This window comes from Salmo salar, chromosome ssa11, assembly GCF_905237065.1.
Source record: "Salmo salar chromosome ssa11, Ssal_v3.1, whole genome shotgun sequence".
Taxonomy (NCBI): domain Eukaryota; kingdom Metazoa; phylum Chordata; class Actinopteri; order Salmoniformes; family Salmonidae; genus Salmo; species Salmo salar.
This window is the reverse complement of record NC_059452.1, coordinates 13,848,317-13,870,180: the sequence shown is the minus strand read 5'-3', so window position 1 is coordinate 13,870,180 and position 21,864 is coordinate 13,848,317. Positions and strand designations below refer to the sequence as shown.

At 47.9% G+C, this 21,864-nt stretch overlaps 1 protein-coding gene across 3 annotated transcripts in view; it reads left to right on the top strand.

The window, feature by feature from the left end:
• si:ch211-186j3.6 (neural-cadherin) overlaps window positions 1–21,864 on the top strand; it is a 255,716-nt gene that overhangs the window by 101,896 nt on the left and 131,956 nt on the right. The window lies entirely within an intron of this gene.

Genomic DNA, 21,864 nt, shown 5'->3' with positions numbered 1-21,864 from the left:
TGGAATTCCCATCCACGACCCATTTTCAATGCCCTGGCTGAAGGAAGGAGGTTCTCACCCAAGATTTGACAGTACATGGCCCCGTCAAATGATGTGGTGAAGTTGTCCTGTCCCCTTAGCAGAAAAACACCCCCAAAGCATAATGTTTCCACCTCCATGTTTGACGGTGGAGATGGTGTTCTTGGGGTCATAGGCAGCATTCCTCCTCCTCCAAACACGGCGAGTTGAGTTGATTCCAAAGAGCTCCATTTTGGTCTCATCTGACCACAACACTTTCACCAGTTGTCCTCTGAATCATTCAGATGTTCATTGGCAAACTTCAGACGGGCATGTATATATGTATTCTTGAGCAGGGGGACCTTGCAGAAGCTGCAGGATTTCAGTCCTTCACGGCATAGTGTGTTACCAATTGTTTTCTTGGTGACTATTGTCCCAGCTGCCTTGAGATCATTGACAAGATCCTCCCGTGTAGTTCTGGGCTGATTCCTCACCGTTCTCATGATCATTGCAACCCCACAATGTGAGATCTTGCATGGAGCCCCAGGCCGACGGATATTGACAGTTCTTTTATGTTTCTTCCATTTGCGAATAATCGCACCAAATGTTGTCACCTTCTCACCAAGCTGCTTGGCGATGGTCTTGTAGCCCATTCCAGCCTTGTGTAGGTCTACAATCTTGTCCCTGACATACTTGGAGAGCTCTTTGGTCTTGGCCATGGTGGAGAGTTTGGAATCTGATTGATTGATTGCTTGTGGACAGGTGTCTTTTTTACTACTGCGGTTAGGAGCACTCCCTTTAAGAGTGTTCTCCTAATCTCAGCTCGTTACCTGTATAAAAGACACCTGGGAGCCAGAAATCTTTCTGATTGAGAGGGGGTCAAATACTTATTTCCCTCATTAAAATGCAAATCAATTTATAACATTTTTGACGTGGTTTTTCTTGATATTTTTGTTGTTATTCTGTCTCTCACTGTTCAAATAAACCTACCATTAAAATTATAGACTGATCCTTTCTTTATCAGTCGGCAAACGTACAAAATCAGCAGGGTATCAAATACTTTTTTCCCCCACTGTGTCTACTCTCTACCATGTCCCAGTCTATCTATCTACTCTCCACCATGGCCCTGTATATCTATCTGCACTCTACCGTTGCCCAGTATATCTATCTACTCTCTACCATGGCCCAGTATATCTATCTACTCTCTACCATGGCCCAGTCTACATATCTGCACTCTACCGTCGTCCAGTCTATCTATCTGCACTCTGCCGTCGCCCATTCTATCTATCTACTCTCTACCATGGCCCAGTATATCTATCTACTCTCTACCATGGCTTGGTATATCTATCTACTCTCTACCGTGGCCCAGTATATCTATCTACTCTTCACCATGTCCCAGTCAATCTATCTGCCCTCCACCATGGCCCAGTTTATCTATCTGCACTCTACCATGGCCCAGTATATCTATCTACTCTCTTCCATGGCCCAGTATATCTATCTGCTCTCTACCATGGCCCAGTATATCTATCTACTCTCTGCCATCGCCCAGTCTATCTATTTACTCTCTAGCATGGCCCAGTCTATCTATCTACTCCCTACCATGGCCCAGTCTATCTATCTGCCCTCCACCATGGCCCAGTCTATCTATCTACTCTCTTCCATGGCCCAGTATATCTATCTACTCTCTTCCATGGCCCAGTATATCTATCTATTCTCTACCATGGCCCTGTCTATCTACCTACACTCTACCATGGCCCAGTCTATCTATCTGCCCTCCACCATGGCCCAGTCTATCTATCTACTCTCTACCATGGCCCCGTATATCTACCTACACTCTACCATGGCCCAGTCTATCTATCTGCCCTCCACCATGGCCCAGTCTATCTATCTGCACTCTATCATGGCCCAGTATATCTATCTACTCTCTGCCATGGCCCAGTCTATCTATTTACTCTCTGGCATGGCCCAGTCTATCTATCTACTCTCTCTCATGGCCCAGTATATCTATCTGCTCTCTACCATGGCCCAGTCTATCTATCTACTCTCTACCATGGCCCAGTATATCTATCTACTCCCTACCATTGTCCAGTATATCTATCTACTCTCGATCATGGCCCAGTATATCTATCTGCTGTCTACCATGGCCCAGTATATATATCTGCTCTCTACCATGGCCCAGTATATCTGCTCTCTACCATGGCCCAGTATATCTATCTACTCTCTTCCATGGCCCAGTCTATCTATCTACTCTCTACCATGGCCCAGTATATCTATCTACTCTCTTCCATGGCCCAGTCTATCTATCTACTCTCTACCATGGCCCAGTCTATCTATCTACTCTTAGCCATGGCCCAGTCTATCTATCTGCCCTCCACCATGGCCCAGTATATCTGCACTCCACCATTGCCCAGTCTATCTATCTGCTCTCTGCCATGGCCCAGTATATCTATCTACCCATTACCATGGCCCAGTATATCTATCTACTCTCTACCATGTCCCAGTATATATATCTACTCTCTACCATGGCCCAGTATATCTATCTACTCTCTACCATGGCCCAGTATATCTATCTACTCTCTACCATGGCCCAGTATATCTATCTAATCTCTACCATGGCCCAGTATATCTATCTGCTGTCTACCATGGCCCAGTATATCTATCTACTCTCTTCCATGGCCCAGTCTATCTATCTAATCTCTCCCATGGCCCAGTCTATCTATCTACTCTCTTCCATGGCCCAGTCTATCTATCTACTCTCTACCATGGCCCAGTACATCTATCTACTCTCTACCATGACCCAGTCTATCTATCTGCACTCAACCTTTGCCCAGTCTATCTGTCTCTTCTCTTACATGGCCCAGTCTATCTATCTACTCTCTACCATGGCCCAGTATATCTATCTGTCTACTCCATTACCATGGCCCAGTATATCTATCTGTCTACTCTCTACCATGGCGCAGTCTATCTGTCTACTCTCTACCATGGCCCAGTCTATCTATCTACTCTCTACCATGGCCCAGTCTATCTAGCTACTCTCTACCATGGCCCGGTATATCTATCTACTCTCGACAATGGCCCAGTCTATCTATCTACTCTCTTACATGGCCCAGTCTATCTATCTACTCTCTACCATGGCCCAGTATATATATCTACTCTCTACCATGGCCCAGTATATCTATCTACTCTCTACCATGGCCCAGTCTACATATCTGCACTCTACCGTCGTCCAGTCTATCTATCTGCACTCTGCCGTCGCCCATTCTATCTATCTACTCTCTACCATGGCCCAGTATATCTATCTACTCTCTACCATGGCTTGGTATATCTATCTACTCTCTACCGTGGCCCAGTATATCTATCTACTCTTCACCATGTCCCAGTCAATCTATCTGCCCTCCACCATGGCCCAGTTTATCTATCTGCACTCTACCATGGCCCAGTATATCTATCTACTCTCTTCCATGGCCCAGTATATCTATCTGCTCTCTACCATGGCCCAGTATATCTATCTACTCTCTGCCATCGCCCAGTCTATCTATTTACTCTCTAGCATGGCCCAGTCTATCTATCTACTCCCTACCATGGCCCAGTCTATCTATCTGCCCTCCACCATGGCCCAGTCTATCTATCTACACTCTACCATGGCCCAGTATATCTATCTACTCTCTTCCATGGCCCAGTCTATCTATCTGCCCTCCACCATGGCCCAGTCTATCTATCTACTCTCTACCATGGCCCCGTATATCTACCTACACTCTACCATGGCCCAGTCTATCTATCTGCCCTCCACCATGGCCCAGTCTATCTATCTGCACTCTACCATGGCCCATTATATCTATCTACTCTCTTCCATGGCCCAGTCTATCTATCTACTCTCTGGCATGGCCCAGTCTATCTATCTACTCTCTATCATGGCCCAGTATATCTATCTGCTCTCTACCATGGCCCAGTCTATCTATCTACTCTCTACCATGGCCCAGTATATCTATCTACTCCCTACCATTGTCCAGTATATCTATCTACTCTCGATCATGGCCCAGTATATCTATCTGCTGTCTACCATGGCCCAGTATATATATCTGCTCTCTACCATGGCCCAGTATATCTGCTCTCTACCATGGCCCAGTATATCTATCTACTCTCTTCCATGGCCCAGTCTATCATCTATCTCTACCATGGCCCAGTATATCTATCTACTCTCTTCCATGGCCCAGTCTATCTATCTACTCTCTACCATGGCCCAGTCTATCTATCTACTCTTAGCCATGGCCCAGTCTATCTATCTGCCCTCCACCATGGCCCAGTATATCTGCACTCCACCATTGCCCAGTCTATCTATCTGCTCTCTGCCATGGCCCAGTATATCTATCTACCCATTACCATGGCCCAGTATATCTATCTACTCTCTACCATGTCCCAGTATATATATCTACTCTCTACCATGGCCCAGTATATCTATCTACTCTCTACCATGGCCCAGTATATCTATCTACTCTCTACCATGGCCCAGTATATCTATCTACTCTCTACCATGGCCCAGTATATCTATCTACTCTCTACCATGGCCCAGTATATCTATCTACTCTCTACCATGGCCCAGTATATCTATCTACTCTCTCCCATAGCCCAGTCTATCTATCTACTCTCTTCCATGGCCCAGTCTATCTATCTACTCTCTACCATGGCCCAGTACATCTATCTACTCTCTACCATGACCCAGTCTATCTATCTGCACTCAACCTTTGCCCAGTCTATCTGTCTCTTCTCTTACATGGCCCAGTCTATCTATCTACTCTCTACCATGGCCCAGTATATCTATCTGTCTACTCCATTACCATGGCCCAGTATATCTATCTGTCTACTCTCTACAGGCGCAGTACCCCATGGCGCAGTCTATCTGTCTACTCTCTACCATGGCCCAGTCTATCTATCTACTCTCTACCATGGCCCAGTCTATCTAGCTACTCTCTACCATGGCCCGGTATATCTATCTACTCTCGACAATGGCCCAGTCTATCTATCTACTCTCTTACATGGCCCAGTCTATCTATCTACTCTCTACCATGGCCCAGTATATATATCTACTCTCTACCATGGCCCAGTATATCTACAGTGGGGGAAAAAAGTATTTGATCCCCTGCTGATTTTGTATGTTTGCCCACTTACAAAGAAATGATCAGTCTATCATTTTAATGGTAGGTTTATATGAACAGTGAGAGACAGAATAACAACAAAAAAATCCAGAAAACGCATGTCAAAAATGTTATAAATTGATTAGCATTTTAATGAGGGAAATAAGTATTTGACCCCTCTACAAAACATGACTTCGTACTTGGTGGCAAAACCCTTGTTGGCAATCACAGAGGTCAGACGTTTCTTGTAGTTGGCCACCAGGTTTGCACACATTTCAGGAGGGATTTTGTCCCACTCCTCTTTGCAGATCTTCTCCAAATCATTAAGGTTTCGAGGCTGACGTTTGGCGACTCGAACCTTCAGCTCCCCTCCACAGATTTTCTATGGGATTAAGGTCTGGAGACTGGCTAGGCCACTCCAGGACCTTAATGTGCTTCTTCTTGAGCCACTCCTTTGTTGCCTTGGCCGTGTGTTTTGGGTCATTGTCATGCTGGAATTCCCATCCACGACCCATTTTCAATGCCCTGGCTGAGGGAAGGAGGTTCTCACCCAAGATTTGACAGTACATGGCCCCGTCAAATGATGTGGTGAAGTTGTCCTGTCCCCTTAGCAGAAAAACACCCCCAAAGCATAATGTTTCCACCTCCATGTTTGACGGTGGAGATGGTGTTCTTGGGGTCATAGGCAGCATTCCTCCTCCTCCAAACACGGCGAGTTGAGTTGATTCCAAAGAGCTCCATTTTGGTCTCATCTGACCACAACACTTTCACCAGTTGTCCTCTGAATCATTCAGATGTTCATTGGCAAACTTCAGACGGGCATGTATATATGTATTCTTGAGCAGGGGGACCTTGCAGAAGCTGCAGGATTTCAGTCCTTCACGGCATAGTGTGTTACCAATTGTTTTCTTGGTGACTATTGTCCCAGCTGCCTTGAGATCATTGACAAGATCCTCCCGTGTAGTTCTGGGCTGATTCCTCACCGTTCTCATGATCATTGCAACCCCACAATGTGAGATCTTGCATGGAGCCCCAGGCCGACGGATATTGACAGTTCTTTTATGTTTCTTCCATTTGCGAATAATCGCACCAAATGTTGTCACCTTCTCACCAAGCTGCTTGGCGATGGTCTTGTAGCCCATTCCAGCCTTGTGTAGGTCTACAATCTTGTCCCTGACATACTTGGAGAGCTCTTTGGTCTTGGCCATGGTGGAGAGTTTGGAATCTGATTGATTGATTGCTTGTGGACAGGTGTCTTTTTACTACTGCGGTTAGGAGCACTCCCTTTAAGAGTGTTCTCCTAATCTCAGCTCGTTACCTGTATAAAAGACACCTGGGAGCCAGAAATCTTTCTGATTGAGAGGGGGTCAAATACTTATTTCCCTCATTAAAATGCAAATCAATTTATAACATTTTTGACGTGGTTTTTCTTGATATTTTTGTTGTTATTCTGTCTCTCACTGTTCAAATAAACCTACCATTAAAATTATAGACTGATCCTTTCTTTATCAGTCGGCAAACGTACAAAATCAGCAGGGTATCAAATACTTTTTTCCCCCACTGTGTCTACTCTCTACCATGTCCCAGTCTATCTATCTACTCTCCACCATGGCCCTGTATATCTATCTGCACTCTACCGTTGGCCAGTATATCTATCTACTCTCTACCATGGCCCAGTATATCTATCTACTCTCTACCATGGCCCAGTATATCTATCTACTCTCTACCATGGCTTGGTATATCTATCTACTCTCTACCGTGGCCCAGTCTATCTATCTACTCTTCACCATGTCCCAGTCAATCTATCTGCCCTCCACCATGGCCCAGTTTATCTATCTGCACTCTACCATGGCCCAGTATATCTATCTACTCTCTTCCATGGCCCAGTATATCTATCTGCTCTCTACCATGGCCCAGTATATCTATCTACTCTCTGCCATCGCCCAGTCTATCTATTTACTCTCTAGCATGGCCCAGTCTATCTATCTACTCCCTACCATGGCCCAGTCTATCTATCTGCCCTCCACCATGGCCCAGTCTATCTATCTACTCTCTTCCATGGCCCAGTATATCTATCTACTCTCTTCCATGGCCCAGTATATCTATCTATTCTCTACCATGGCCCTGTCTATCTACCTACACTCTACCATGGCCCAGTCTATCTATCTGCCCTCCACCATGGCCCAGTCTATCTATCTACTCTCTACCATGGCCCAGTATATCTACCTACACTCTACCATGGCCCAGTCTATCTATCTGCCCTCCACCATGGCCCAGTCTATCTATCTGCACTCTATCATGGCCCAGTATATCTATCTACTCTCTGCCATGGCCCAGTCTATCTATTTACTCTCTGGCATGGCCCAGTCTATCTATCTACTCTCTCTCATGGCCCAGTATATCTATCTGCTCTCTACCATGGACCAGTCTATCTATCTACTCTCTACCATGGCCCAGTATATCTATCTATTCTCTACCATGGCCCTGTCTATCTATCTACTCTCTCTCATGGCCCAGTATATCTATCTACTCTCTACCATGGCCCAGTCTATCTATCTACTCTCCACCATGGCCCAGTCTATCTATCTACTCTCTACCATGGCCCAGTGTATCTATCTACTCTCTACCATGGCCCAGTCTATCTATCTGCTCTCTACCATGGCCCAGTCTATCTATCTGCTCTCTACCATGGCCCAGTCTATCTATCTGCTTCCTATCATCGTCCATCCCTTCATCTTTCCTTTCCTCCTCATTAGTCTCTACCTCTCTCAGCGCTGTCCTTCACTATGTTCAATACGCTATTATATGGACTTGGCAATTAAATGAACACGTTGGCTGTTTAAGTAGGGTTAATGATCTAGTCAGGCAAACATAGCCAAAGTATGTTGAGTACAGTAAGTTAGTGTGAGAGCACACCTCCACATGCAAACTTAAAACTGGTATATTTTTGGGTACTTCCCCTCTCTCTTCCTTTGTGTGTCTCTCCCCTTCCCCCCGACTCTCAAACACACCTCTCTTCTCCAGACACACAAAGCAGAAAGTTTGACTGTGATGGAGCGAGTGAGCTGGTTGCTCTGTTGTGGTGCTGTCGTTACTGCCTGACTGTCTGTGAGACGGATCCGTCTGGTTCAACTTTGATTGTGTGTGCGTGCCTTGCGGGGGTATGATCAGAGTGCTGATGTGGATGTGTTGTGCGTTCTCTCCACACACACACACACACACACACACACACACACACACACACACACACACACACACACACACACACACACACACACACACACACACACACAGAAGCCTTATGGCAGGAGGTAGCAGGGTGGCAGAGGGGAGGGAGAGAGCATGGGCTCAGTCTCACACATCAAAGGCACATGGCCAGGGGTGACTGAATAATCATTGTATATACCCGTAAACTCACCCAAAACATACCCTCTTTAATGGAAAGCAGTGTGAGCATCATGCACTGGTGGATCTACACGGAACACAATGGAATACGGAATGATTGTTATCTCTGGGTGTAGCTAGACGTGAACGTGGCAGATGAGCTGTGCAGAAGAATGAAGGGAGGGAGCAGGAAGATAGATGGGGATGGAGGGATAGGAGAGAGAGGGTGGGGAGATGAAGACGGGGATGTGCAGTAATCAGGCAGAAGAGGCTGAATTATGGATGGCTATTACTGGCTTCCTGTTCAGGACATGTTAGGGAAGTGAGTGGGGGGGGAGTAATTGGGTGAGCATATCTTCTAGCACTCGCTGTTGTTTGTTATGAGTGACACACAGGTACTGGGGTGCATTTCATGTGCCTTCTCTCTCTCTCTTTTCATTCTCTCCCTCTCTCCCTCTCTCTCTCTCTCTCTCTGTCTGAGATCCCTTTGTGTCTCCCTCGCTTCACTGCAGACCCACACCTGATCATTGTGGAGGGAAATAGCAGAGGATGAACTTTGTTATTTATTGAACAGGCTAATCAATGACATTGACTGGAGAGAAAGTATCCCTAGAAAGAGACGGGGAGAGAGAAAGTTGGACCAGTTTGCAACTCGGCGGGGCTTGCAAAGTGTGATGGCTGTCCCCTGACACATGACTAACTTGCTGTTCCATGGCTTCTGAGCTGAGCCCAGTTAATTGGGTGTGAGGGAAGAGGCTAACAGCATGTGAGTGGCCAACAGCACACAGGGAGAGACAGTCCCATTCTCTCACCTCCATTCCCCACCATTTCCCAGGCCCCAGCTCATTCCCTCGCTGTAACAAGACACATCTCTGCTTGGCTGGTTCTCTGCACAAAACACATTTACCCTATTACAGCTACTTCTGCAGACGGCTACTTCTGCAGACATTCACTCGATGCTGCATAGCTGCCAGAGAGAATGACACAATTCCGTACACACAGGGATAGCGAGAGATAAAAAACAAATTGACTTTCTCTCGCACACTCACAAAATCAATCACACATACATTCACGCGTGGGACTATGCAAGCGAGCAAGCAAGCAAGCACACGCACACGCACACACACACACACACACACACACACACACACACACACACACACACACACACACACACACACACACACACACACACACACACAAGACACACACACACGGAGAGAGAGAGAGAGAGAGATCCAGATCCACACCCCACAGGCATGGCTTCTCCTGCTAACAGCTCAGTAAACTCCTCATTCCTGGGCCTTCCCTTGTCTGTTAGAGTGCTGTAGGGGTATGTGATTGCCTCCATTTGCAGTGTGCCAGATTTCATCCCCCCTCTGAATGGCTGGGGCACGGGAGGCTCATTGAAACGGACTTATTATCAGTGACTGGGGTGATGCACAATCGATGTGGAGGAGAGAGAAGGAGAGAGAAGAACCCAGCTGGTGCTGCAGACGCCAGGCAGGTAGGAGAGGGAGAGGCAGGGTAGCAGGCCCAGAGGCCCAGAGCTGGTTCTTTAGTACCGTGCTGGATGATCCCACGCCAGCTACCTGGGTGGGTTTGGACCAGACGTACTTATTCATTATTGCACTGTTCCATGGGTTAACATTGGGGTTCGAATAACAATGTGTTGTTCACTCAGGATTTTTCTTAGAGTGTATGCTATTTAAGGCTGTGGTGTAGTTTTAGAGTGTACATGTGATTGTACAGGCAGTTGTAACTCTTTCCACTATCCGGCCCATTTCCCTAGACAAACACACATCCTCAGGGGAGCTACTGGTTTGAGTCTTCCTCCACCACTAAGGACTCACCTCAGACCTGCTATAGACATCAGCAGCAGGAGCAGAGCTAACCACTATCAGCCAACTCCCTGTTCCTGGCCCTGTCTCTGCTCCTCACTGTTCCACACCACTGTTCCCTCTGACCCACGCTGCCCTGCTGCTGCATTAGCAACATCAGCCAGGCAGTCCCACTGTCTCCTCTCATCTCCTCTTGAGGAGGTGAGGGAAGTGGTATGTCTAGATGCTGTATAACAACGCTGGCACAGCGTTTAGTTGCATTTCATATGTTACTCTGCATGTAAGTAACCATCCATAGAGGTATTGAGTTGTCATGTTTGTGTGTAAACAAACAAATAGTTCCTCTACTTTACCCCCACTTACCTATTCTGACTAGGGCCCATGTATCTTTGATGCATCCAGGTCCAACTATTATAAGTCTGGGTTGTTAGTGCCCTATCATTTCTTCGTTGGGCAGTGCACTACGCGGAGCAGTTTCTTTGTACCCAGCCGTATTCATCACGTCCACTGGAGCATTGAAGTGTCTGATTAATCACACGCTGTAGTCATTAGGTAATTAGTCATAACTCCGCCACAGCATTCTGCTCTGCAGCCGTTTAGAGAACACAATCAGGCCTTTGTTCGACCAGAGAGGGACTCGGTTCCATCATCACTACATCTCTCTCTCCGTTCCCGTATGACCGCCATAGATGCTGTAGTTACCGCGCGCCCAACCGTCATCTATTACCACGGAGATATGACATCATATGGGCTGTACTGATGATGTTGTTTGCCGTGTTCCCAATTCACACCACAACAAGGCTTTGATTGGCTCAAGGAAGAATGTGCCTGAATAGGGCTTATTTCATGTAACGACACACATTAAGGAGTTCATGTGTCCAGGAGCCAGTGGAGGCTGCTGAGGAGAGGAACGGCTCATAATAATGGCTGGAACAGAGTGTAATGGAATGGCGAATGGTTAAGAAGTTCATGTGTCCAGGAGCCCATTGTTCACGCTGCTGTGTAGCTGTGCTGTTCTCTGCTCTGCTGTGTAGTGAAGCTTATTAAACACAGAGACTATTGTGCTGGCGTGCATGCGTGGGGTTAGAGTTGAGAAACAAGCCGCTCTGCCACAATTACCTGGGAAACAGGGGAGCGTAGTAGCAGAGTGGGTATTACATGTATTAGAGAGGGGGGGGGGGGATAGGGGGAGAGAGAGAAAGTGAGAGAGAGATGGATGAACACCGAAACTGAGACACGGAGAGAGACAAAGGGAAAGAAGAAGGGGAGTGTGTGATCGAGAGAGCTTTTTGCCAGTCTGTTAGATTTCAGTGCTCTTCTTTGTCTTAGTAACATGTGAAGGAACACAATGGCTGATGAGAAAACCAATGTCAATCAGCCATTAGATGGGATGATTACAGAGCAGAACTAGAAATGTTTCCCCAATATTGTTGTTGCTGAAAGACTTGTTGCAGGCTATAGGGTTCTGGCTCCGGTAGTTTCTTGTCTGTAGGACTCAGTCAGTCAGTCAGTCTCCCTCAAGATTGTCTTGTTCACTTCGCTCTCGTCCTTTCATCCCCTGTTGTTGTTATTGTTATTATCATCATCCTTGTCATCTCCATCATTGTTATCTCCTTCTGCTCTCTTTTTCTTTTCCTCTCCCTTTCCATCTCTCTCTCTCTTTCCATTTCTCTCACTTGTGTGCTCCCTCTCTACCGTGCGCGCTCTCTCTCTCTCGCTCTTTCTCTCTCTCTCGTTCCATCTTTCTTTCTCTCTTTTTCCATCTCTCTCTCTCTCTCTCTCTCATTCTCATATTCCCTACTTTACAATCCCTTTATTAAATAAAATCATTGGACACAAGGATTTATGAAAGCTGTAACACACAAACACACAGGGGGGGGCTCAGTAATTTCTGTGCATCCATCCAATTGTGCTGGTGGGAGTGGGTAGGGCCGGGGGGGGGGTACGTACTTTACCAAGAACAATCCGTCTGAATTTCCCCAGACACTAACAGACTTTTAGCCAGCGGGGGATGAAGGGAGGGGGTTAGGAGGTGGAGTGGCCTGACAGATTAAGCCACGTGGTCAAAGCAGTGGTCAGAGGACTGGAGGGAAGGTGCAGGGCGCCCCACACAGCGATTACACTCGGCTCCTTCAGTCATAAGGCTCTGAGTAAGCTACGCAGCTTTAGCCTAGCGGCCTCACTTAAAGGAGAGCGGCTGGAGCGGGCAGGTAGGAGAAGAGGGAGGGGTGGGCACGTCACCCTCGCCCTCCCATAATTCTCCATCAGGCGGCCCATCTCCTGCTCAGCCCCTCCCCAGGGAGAGGTACCACGGCCGGGGGCATCCGCTCTCTAACCACCCCTCCTGCCTCCATCCTTTCCCCCCATCCACCTCGGTGCCTAATTACACCTCCACTGCCACCATCGCCAATAAGGCCCTGGTCCTCACGCCCATGGGCTGCCTCTTATTGAGACTAATGGTGGAATTACAGCCTCTGTTCTAAACAATCGCGTTCATTCCAACTTATCTGGATAGATGGCTCAGGATGCAGGGAGGGGTCTGTTGGAGACTGAGAGTAAAGCCGGGCTGCTGTTTCTCCGCTGTGTGCGCGCGTGTGTGTGTGTGCGTGCGCGTGTGTGTTTGTGTGTGCCCCTGAGGAGGTGCTGTCTTTGAGTTGCAAAGCTCAAAAACTCCCAAAGACCTGAAAAACAAAACAAAACAAACATTTGTGTTTCCGGTGAGCGCTCAATTATTTTTTTCCTCCTACCACAATCACTCCTGATTTCCCACAGTCCACTGCTGTGCAGCTCTTCACAGCACCAGGGGACCTCAGCCGCGTCCTTGCACCGGCTTTTTAGTGCCTGTGTTGTTTTTGTTTTGTTTCTCGCTTCCTCTCGGAGAGTGAGAACAAGAGTGGAAAGGGAGGTGTGAAATGGAGAGATGGATAAAAGGAGGGCGGAGATGAAGAGAAAAGCGGCATGGGCCAGTGTCAAGGGAAAGGATAGGAGTTTGCAGAGAGAAATATAGAGAAAAGAGAAGTGCATATGTTCTGTATCTATGCAGTGTTTACCTGCCTCTCACATTGGAGAGAAAGCTTAACTTGTGTGTGGGTCTGAGCGGATTCCACAGTACTGTAGTTCATACGCCTCTGTCGTCATCCTAGTAAAGTCTGTGTCAAAAACCCCGTCAAACTACATCACAGCACACCTCAGGATTACAGTCCATCCATCATCACGTCAAGGTCATTCCTCTGCTTGCACTCGTTAACTGATATTTCCTTCTCTTCTCTTTCAATCTCTCTCTCGCTCTCTCGCTCTTGCTCTCCGTTCTCGCTCTCTATCCCTCTCAAACACTGTATGCCTCGTGGGATCCTCACCAAGTGTCAATCCCTGCAGGAAGCAAATCAGTGCAATGCGATGCTGGAGCCTGGCTCTGTTGGACTTGACTTATGGAGAACGAACATTGCATCTTTTTACACTGCTCAATTATCAATTTGTTTTTGTATACCAATCCATGATGCCAGGTGAACCGGTTTGAGTGTGTCAAGAACTGCAACGCTGCTGGGTCTTTCACACTCAACAGTTTCCCGTGTGTATCAAGAATGGTCCTCCAACCAAAGGACATCCAGCCAACTTGACACAACTGTAGGAAGCATTGGAGTCAACATGGCCCTGCATCACTGTGGAACGCTTTTGACTCCTCGTAGAGTCCCTGACGAATTGAGGCTGTTCTGAGGGCGAAAGGGGGTGCAACTTAATATTAGGAAGGTGTTCCTAACAATTTGTCCACTCAGTGTATATAGAAAATATAATGACAAAGCTTTAAAACAGTATCCTAAATATAGCCATCAAGTGAATATTGTTGGTGCCTAATATGAGGGTTTCAGCATTGAATGTCCTTTAAATTTGTACACACTTTTATTTCATGTCTGTCACAGGCGTCATAGTGAACAGACCAAGGCGCAGCGTGTAGAGTGCTCATTCTTACTTTATTAAATGATGACACTTCAACGAAAACAACCAAACGACCGCCAACAGTTCCGTAAGGTACTCAGACTATACGGAAAACAACCACCCACAAAACCCAAAGGAAAACAGGCTGCCTAAGTATGGCTTCCAATCAGAGACAACGAAAGACACCTGCCTCTGATTGGAAACCATACATGGAAAACGAAGCATAGAAAATGAAAACTAGATCAAATTCCCCTTTAACCAAAAAACCCCAAAACACACAAAACAACCCCCCTGCCACGCCCTGACCATTCTACTATGGCAAATGACCCTTTTCACTGGTCAGGACGTGACAGTACCCCCCCCGAAGGTGCAGACCCTGACTGCACCCCAAACAAAACCCACAAAAACAACCCCAAACCTAAAGGGAGGGAAGGGAGGGTGGCCACCATCTATGACGGTTCCTGTGCTACACCCCAAGCCCTTCCGCCAATCCTCCAGCTACGGAGGTGGCTCTGGCTCCGGGCGTAGCCCCCGTTCTGCGCTACCGACCACCGCCGGAGACTCCGGGCTGCAGAACACCGCCGGAGACTCCGGGCTGCAGACCATCGTCGAAGACCCCGGGCCGAGGGGCGTCGCCGGAGGCTCCGGGCCGAGGGGTGTCGCCGGAGGCTCCGGGCCGAGGGGCGTCGCCGGAGGCTCCGGGCCGAGGGGCTTCGCCGGAGGCTCCGGGCCGAGGGGCGTCGCCGGAGGCTGCGGGCCGAGGGGCGTCGCCGGAGGCTGCGGGCCGAGGTGCGTCGCCGGAGGCTGCGGGCCGAGGTGCGTCGCCGGAGGCTGCGGGCCGAGGGGCTTCGCCGGAGGCTGCGGGCCGAGGGGCGTCGCCGGAGGCTGCGGGCCGAGGGGCGTCGCCGGAGGCTCCGGGCCGAGGGGCGTCGCCGGAGGCTCCGGGCCGAGGGGCGTCGCCGGAGGCTCCGGGCCGAGGGGCGTCGCCGGAGGCTCCGGGCCGAGGCAGGTCGCCGGAGGCTCTGGGCTGAGGGGTGTCGCCGTAGGTTCCACAAAGCATCACTGGAGGCTTTGTGCCACGGATCATCACTGGAGGCTCCGGGCCATGGGTCATCACTGGAGGCTTCGTGCCATGGATCATCCCTACAGGCTCTGGGCCATGGATCATCACTGGAGGCTTCGTGCCATGGATCATCCCTACAGGCTCCGGGCCATGGATCATCACTGGAAGCTTCGTGCCATGGATCATCCCTACAGGCCGTCGGGCCATGGATCATCACTGGAGGCTTTGTGCCATGGATCATCCCTACAGGCCGTCGGGCCATGGATCATCACTGGAGGCTTTGTGCCATGGATCATCCTTGGAGGCTTCCTACGGGGAGCTGGAACCGGTCTCACCAGACTGGGGAGATGCACAGGAAACTGGGTGCGCAGAGCAGGCACAAGGCACACTGGGCTGTGGAGGCGCACCGGAGGTCTGGAGCTCAGGGCTGGCACACCCCGTCCTGGCTGGATGGTCACTGTAGCCCGGCACGGGCGGAGCACTGGCACAGGGCGAACTGGGCTGTGCTGGGAAATGAGGGCTGCCGTGCGTAGAGCAGGCGCAGGATAAACTGGGCCGAGGAGACGCACTGGAGGCCAGATGCATTGAGCCGGCGCACTTCTTCCTAGCTGCCGGCCAGCTCTCGCATTGCAACGCTGCAGAGCCCGTACAGACCGCACCGGACTGTGTGTGCGGATGGGCGAGATAGTGCGCATCACACCGTAATGTGTTTCTCGCCCCTCTGCACGCCTGCTCCACAGTGCCCTTTCCGCCAGCACCTTTTCCCGGAATCTCGCGTCGAACTCAGCGCTTGACTCCTTAACTGGCTCCGGTTTGCTCCATGGCTCTCTCCTATACGCCCGGGAAGTTAGGTCAGGGCTCCCCCTGACCTAGCCAAACTACCCGTATGCCCCCCCCAAATAATAATTGTGGGCTGCCTCTCAGCCTCCTCTTGCCGTTCCAACTGTTCCTCCCAGTAACGCCATTCCGCCTTCGCTGCCTCTATCTCCTCCGAAGGGTGGCAATACTCTCCTGGCCAGGTCCAAGACACGTACCTCCTCCCACGCTGCTTGGTCTTCTTATGGTGGGTGGTTCTGTCACAGGCGTCGTAGTGAACAGACCAAGGCGCAGCGTGTAGAGTGCTCATTCTTACTTTATTAAATGATGACACTTCAACGAAAACAACCAAACGACCGCCAACAGTTCCGTAAGGTACTCAGACTATACGGAAAACAACCACCCACAAAACCCAAAGGAAAACAGGCTGCCTAAGTATGGCTTCCAATCAGAGACAACGAAAGACACCTGCCTCTGATTGGAAACCATACTCGGCCAAACATGGAAAACGAAGCATAGAAAATGAAAACTAGAACAAATTCCCCTTGAACCAAAAACCCCAAAACACACAAAACAACCCCCCTGCCACGCCCTGACCATTCTACTATGGCAAATGACCCTTTTCACTGGTCAGGACGTGACAATGTCTTTGTTGAAAATGTTTTGGTGACAAACTGGTGGTAGTTGTGAAAAAAGTCAATAGTTGGAAGAGTTGCAGAGTTATTTGTTGATTATATCCTTTTTTTAAATACATGTTTCTATTTTCTCTGCATCCTTATCCACTAGAAATGCAATGACAACATGGACACAAATATAAAGATTAAGATTTTTTGTTTTTATATCAACACATTTTTTACACGTTATTCAAGTATAAATGACAAATGAGTCCGTAGATTGCCATAGATTACCTGTTAATGACCAAAATGACCAAATTCTGGTAACTATTGATACTTTACAGCGAGAGCAAAGCTGTATATCCCACTTATTTAAGGAAACTACCCAAACGGTGGGGATAATAATTTGTGCTTTTAGTGCAGCTGGTGAAGATAGGTCCCGCTGCACTGTTTGTCTGCCTCCTGCTATGTGGAAGACTTTAGCGATCCAGTAATCCTAAAAAATACTGCAGAGTTCCACCCCCCTCCTCAGCCCAGCAGCCGCCAGCCCAGCAGCCCTCCCCTCCCCACTGCTCTAGTTCAGCATAGCCATTTCCCCCTTTCCATTTGCTGGTAAAAACCACTTAGACGCACACACGCAGAGGATAAGTATGAGCACCACCCGCCAGCGCTGAGCTCTGAGTGCAGCCCCAGCCTGGCGAGTCCTCGTTTACGGCAGTGTGAGGTCCGCGCCGGAGCCGCCTTCGTTCCAACCTCCCAGATAGGCTTATTAAAGCTTTCCTTTCCTCTCCACACAGCACAGCACAGCCCACTGCCTTAATGTCTCTAAAACTCCTCCCTGCTGAGTCCAAATACAATCAAACATTTACTTTCTGCCCAAATCTCAGATTCCTGGCCAGCATGGGAGGAAAGAGGACATAGCATGTATTTGTTTTTTCCAGTGCCAACGTAATTCAACGCTAATTAACTACCAATTGGTAGACCATAGCCTGAGGAATTCTAGTTGATTTGGAGAGCTGAGATCCCAAATTGAACACCAAAATGTCAGAGAAGTAACATACAGTGCAGCAGCAACATGATCATTTTTCTCAGTATTTTCTTAAGGAGGGTGTCAGTGTCATTTTCACAGGAGAGCAATTAACGCTACACATTTTTAAGAGTGCACTCGTTGGTTGTTTTCAACCCCTCACTGTCTCTTTTCTGTTTAACACCATGTGAAAACAACACATGTAGACTGTGCACTAGTGAGAGAGAGAAAAAACACGTGTAGTCTAACGTTCCTAACTCAGCTTGTGGGTTTGTGTCATGTTTGAATTGCATAATAAGTGGTTGGCTTGCTCTGGAACCCTGTGGATTTATGCTGTACTGGCAGGGGGCTGCATAGTAGGCTGCCTGTCTCTGAGGTTGAGTGTCTCCTAAAGTGTTCTCGTCTCGTGGGTTGGTGTTGTCAGAAGCTGTGGTCCTTGAGGAGTTGTTCTGAGACGTCAGTGGCTCGCTGTGCATATTTTCCCCATGTAGCAGTGCGGTGTGGAGCCGTGCGTGTTATAATTGGTTGGTATAGGGCAGTGGAAATGGGGAGATGGATCCTGTGTGACAGTTTGATCATGGCCTTGGGGAATCTAGGACCACTGACTTAGGACCAGACCATGTTCATTGTACATGGTGTACACACTGTAATGGGCTTCTGCTGTTCAGATACAAACTGCAGATACAAACTGGATCTTTGGCAGGTTACTAGTTTACAGCTTGTTGTGTTTGTGAGTTTGTTTCTCTGTAGTCTTATCTACAGTGGCGAGAAAAGGTATGTGAAGCCTTTGAAATTACCAGAATTTCTGCATAAATTAGTCGTCACATTTGATCGGATCTTCATCTAAGTCACAACAATAGACAAACATAGTGTGCTTAAACTAATAACACACAAATTATTGTATTTTTCTTGTCTATATTGAATACATAATTTAAACATTCAGAGTGTAGGTTGGAAAAAGTATGTGAACCCCTAGGCTAATGACTTCTCCAAAAGCTAATTGGAGTCAGGAGTCAGCTAACCTGGAGTCCAATCAATGAGATGAAATTGGAGATGTTGGTTAGAGCTGCCTTGCCCTATAAAAAACACTCACAAAATTTGAGTTTGCTATCCACAAGAAGCATTGCCTGATGTGAACCATGCCTCGAACAAAAGAGATCTCATCAGACCTAAGATTAAGAATTGTTGACTTAGATAAAGCTGGAAAGGGTATTTCTAAAAGCCTTGATGTTCATCAGTCCACGGTAAGACAATGGAGAAAATTCAGCACTGTTGCTACTCTCCCTAGGAGTGGCCATCCTGCAAAGATGACTGCAAGATCACAGCACTGAATGCTCAATGAGGTTAAGAAGAATCCTAGAGTGTCAGCTAAAAACTTACAGAAATCTCTGGAACATGCTAACGTCTCTGTTGACAAGGCTACGATACGTAAAACACCAAACAAGAATGGTGTTCATGGGCGGACACCACAGAAGAAGCTACTGCTGTACATAAAAAACATTGCTGCACGTCTGAAGTTTACAAAAGTGCACCTGGATTTTCCACGGCTACTGGAAAAATATTCTGTGGACAGATGAAACTACAGTTCAGTTGTTTGGAAGGAACACACAACATTACAGCTCGACGGAAAAATTAGTTCCCAAGTTTATCAAGACATTTTGCAGGAGGACATTAGGCTATCTGTCCACCAATTGAAGCTCAACAGAAGTTGGGTGATGCAACAGGACAACGATTCAAAACACAGAAGTAAATCAACAACAGAATGGCTTCAACAGAAGAAAATACACCTTCTGGAGTGGCCCAGTCAGAGTCCTGACCTCAACCCGATTGAGATGCTGTTGCATGACCTCAAGAGAGCAGTTCACACCAGACATCCCAAGAATATTGCTGAACTGAAACAGTTTTGTAAAGAGGAATTGTCCAAAATTCCTCCTGACCGTTGTGCAGGTCTGATCCACAACTACAGAAAACATTTGTTTGAGGTTATTGCTGCCAAAGGAGGGTCAACCTGTTATTAAATCCAAGGGTTCACATACTTTTTCCACCCTGCACTGTGAATGTTGACACAGTGTGCTCAACAAAGACATGAAAACGTATAATTGTGTGTGTGTTATTAGTTTAAAGCAGACTGTGTTTGTCTTTTGTTGTGACCTAGATGAAGATCAGATCAAATGTTATGACCAATCTATGCAGAAATCCAGGAATTTCCAAAGGGTTCGCATACTTTTTCTCGCCACTGTATTTGACATAGCATAACCATACTAGTCCTGTGTGTGTAAGCGTGTAACAGTCATCACTGTGTTGGAGCACCACGTCTGTGTGCAGCTGGCCTCTGCACTACGTCATGCCACTCTTTCACTGCTCCTTTGCCCCTCTCTCTCTCTCTCTCTCTCTCTCTCTCTCTCTCTCTCTCTCTCTCTCTCTCCTCTATCTTTCTCAATTGCTCTCTCTCTCTCATAATTTCTCTCTCTCCTACGCACACACAAACTCCCACTTTCACGCTATCTTGCTTTCTCTCACTCTGTCTCACACTCTCTAACGCTATCGCTCACTCTACTCGGGAGCTGGCCTGTAATCGGTGAGCTCGTGTATATCTTCCTGCAACAAGCCTCTTACCTGCTTTATATAGCTGCTAGAGACCGGAATTATATGGCGGCGCGACCGGCCACACCAGGGAACTGGTAAAGCCACAGACTGAGCCACTCCACAAGCCAGAGGGAACGTAGGTTAAATGCCAGAGTGGCTTCCATGGCCAATTCTCCGCTGAGCCATCCGTCTCTGTAAACACAGTTAAGCATATCAACCAGCCGCAGGTTAGCAATAACATACTGTACATGTACACATGTAGGTGGTGTTAGCCTGTGATGCACTATAGGCTGTATGGGAAGTCAAGGAAATTGCAATAAAAAAAAAGTCATAGGAAGACATAGAAGTGTGGAGACGCCGACATGTACTGTTTACAAACAAACATGATCCAGGCGATGTTTGAAAAGGTGCACTAGGTGATTTACTATCTGGGAGAATAGTGGTTACTAAGCAAACAGTAGTGCAGTGTCCGTGTAATGCCAATGTACTGTTTGTACTTGCGGCCTCTGGACACAGGACTCCCACTGAACATAGTGTGCTCTGTCTGCTTGTATTCTCTGTTCTTACACAGCTGTGTATGTGTGTGTGTCTGTGCGCTTGCGTGCGTGCGTGCGCTTGCGTGCAGGAAATTGACATATTTTGTGAGTGCTTCTTTGCTTGTAACTCTACTGTGATTGTGGTGCAGCTGTGCTAGCGGTCCTCGCTCAGCATCTGACAGCATTGTGTGTATAAAGAAAGATGCCCCTCCAAGGCCCTGAGGGGTGAGGGTGCCCCCCAGCTCTATGCTCTGCCATGCAGATGCCCCTCAAAAATACAACTCCCTATTCAGCAAGTCTATAAGAACGCACATACAGCATGACAACGGAGTCCCAGTAACCCACTTAGCACTCACATCCATAGGAGATTTCAGCACATCAAAATGCCAATGTGCAAAATTCATATACCTAGAAATACTCTTGGCCCTCAGTCAAAATCCTGGTCCAACTCAATGAGAAATAAATATTTAGCAGTCAATAATGACATGCTCAACTATACAGACCATACACTGGCGGATTTAGGTATGGGCGACAGGGGCAGCCGCCCAGGGCTTGCTGGGGGCAGCATGGGGCGCAAGCACAAAAAAACAAAAAAAAAACATTTGGAATGGTGACATTTGTGCGATCGGTTTTCTATCGCTCATTTGCACGTCACGTCAATGATATCATGTCACCGTGTGGGACTGTGGGTCAATTAACCTTGTCGGAGTGGGCGTCCTGATTGTAGTTTGTGAGCTAAGCAGGCTACTGCCTGGGAAGGTCTCCCACTCAGAAGTACGAGATGGGGAGGGGGCGGGGGTAGGTTGACCTCAGGTCTCCCCACTGGAAGCCCGAGGTAGGAGGAGCGAGGGAATCTATCAAATAGCGCACCTCTACCTTTGTACAGTACTAACACAAGTAGTAATGCAATTAGTTGTGCTATTTAGTTTGTGTGT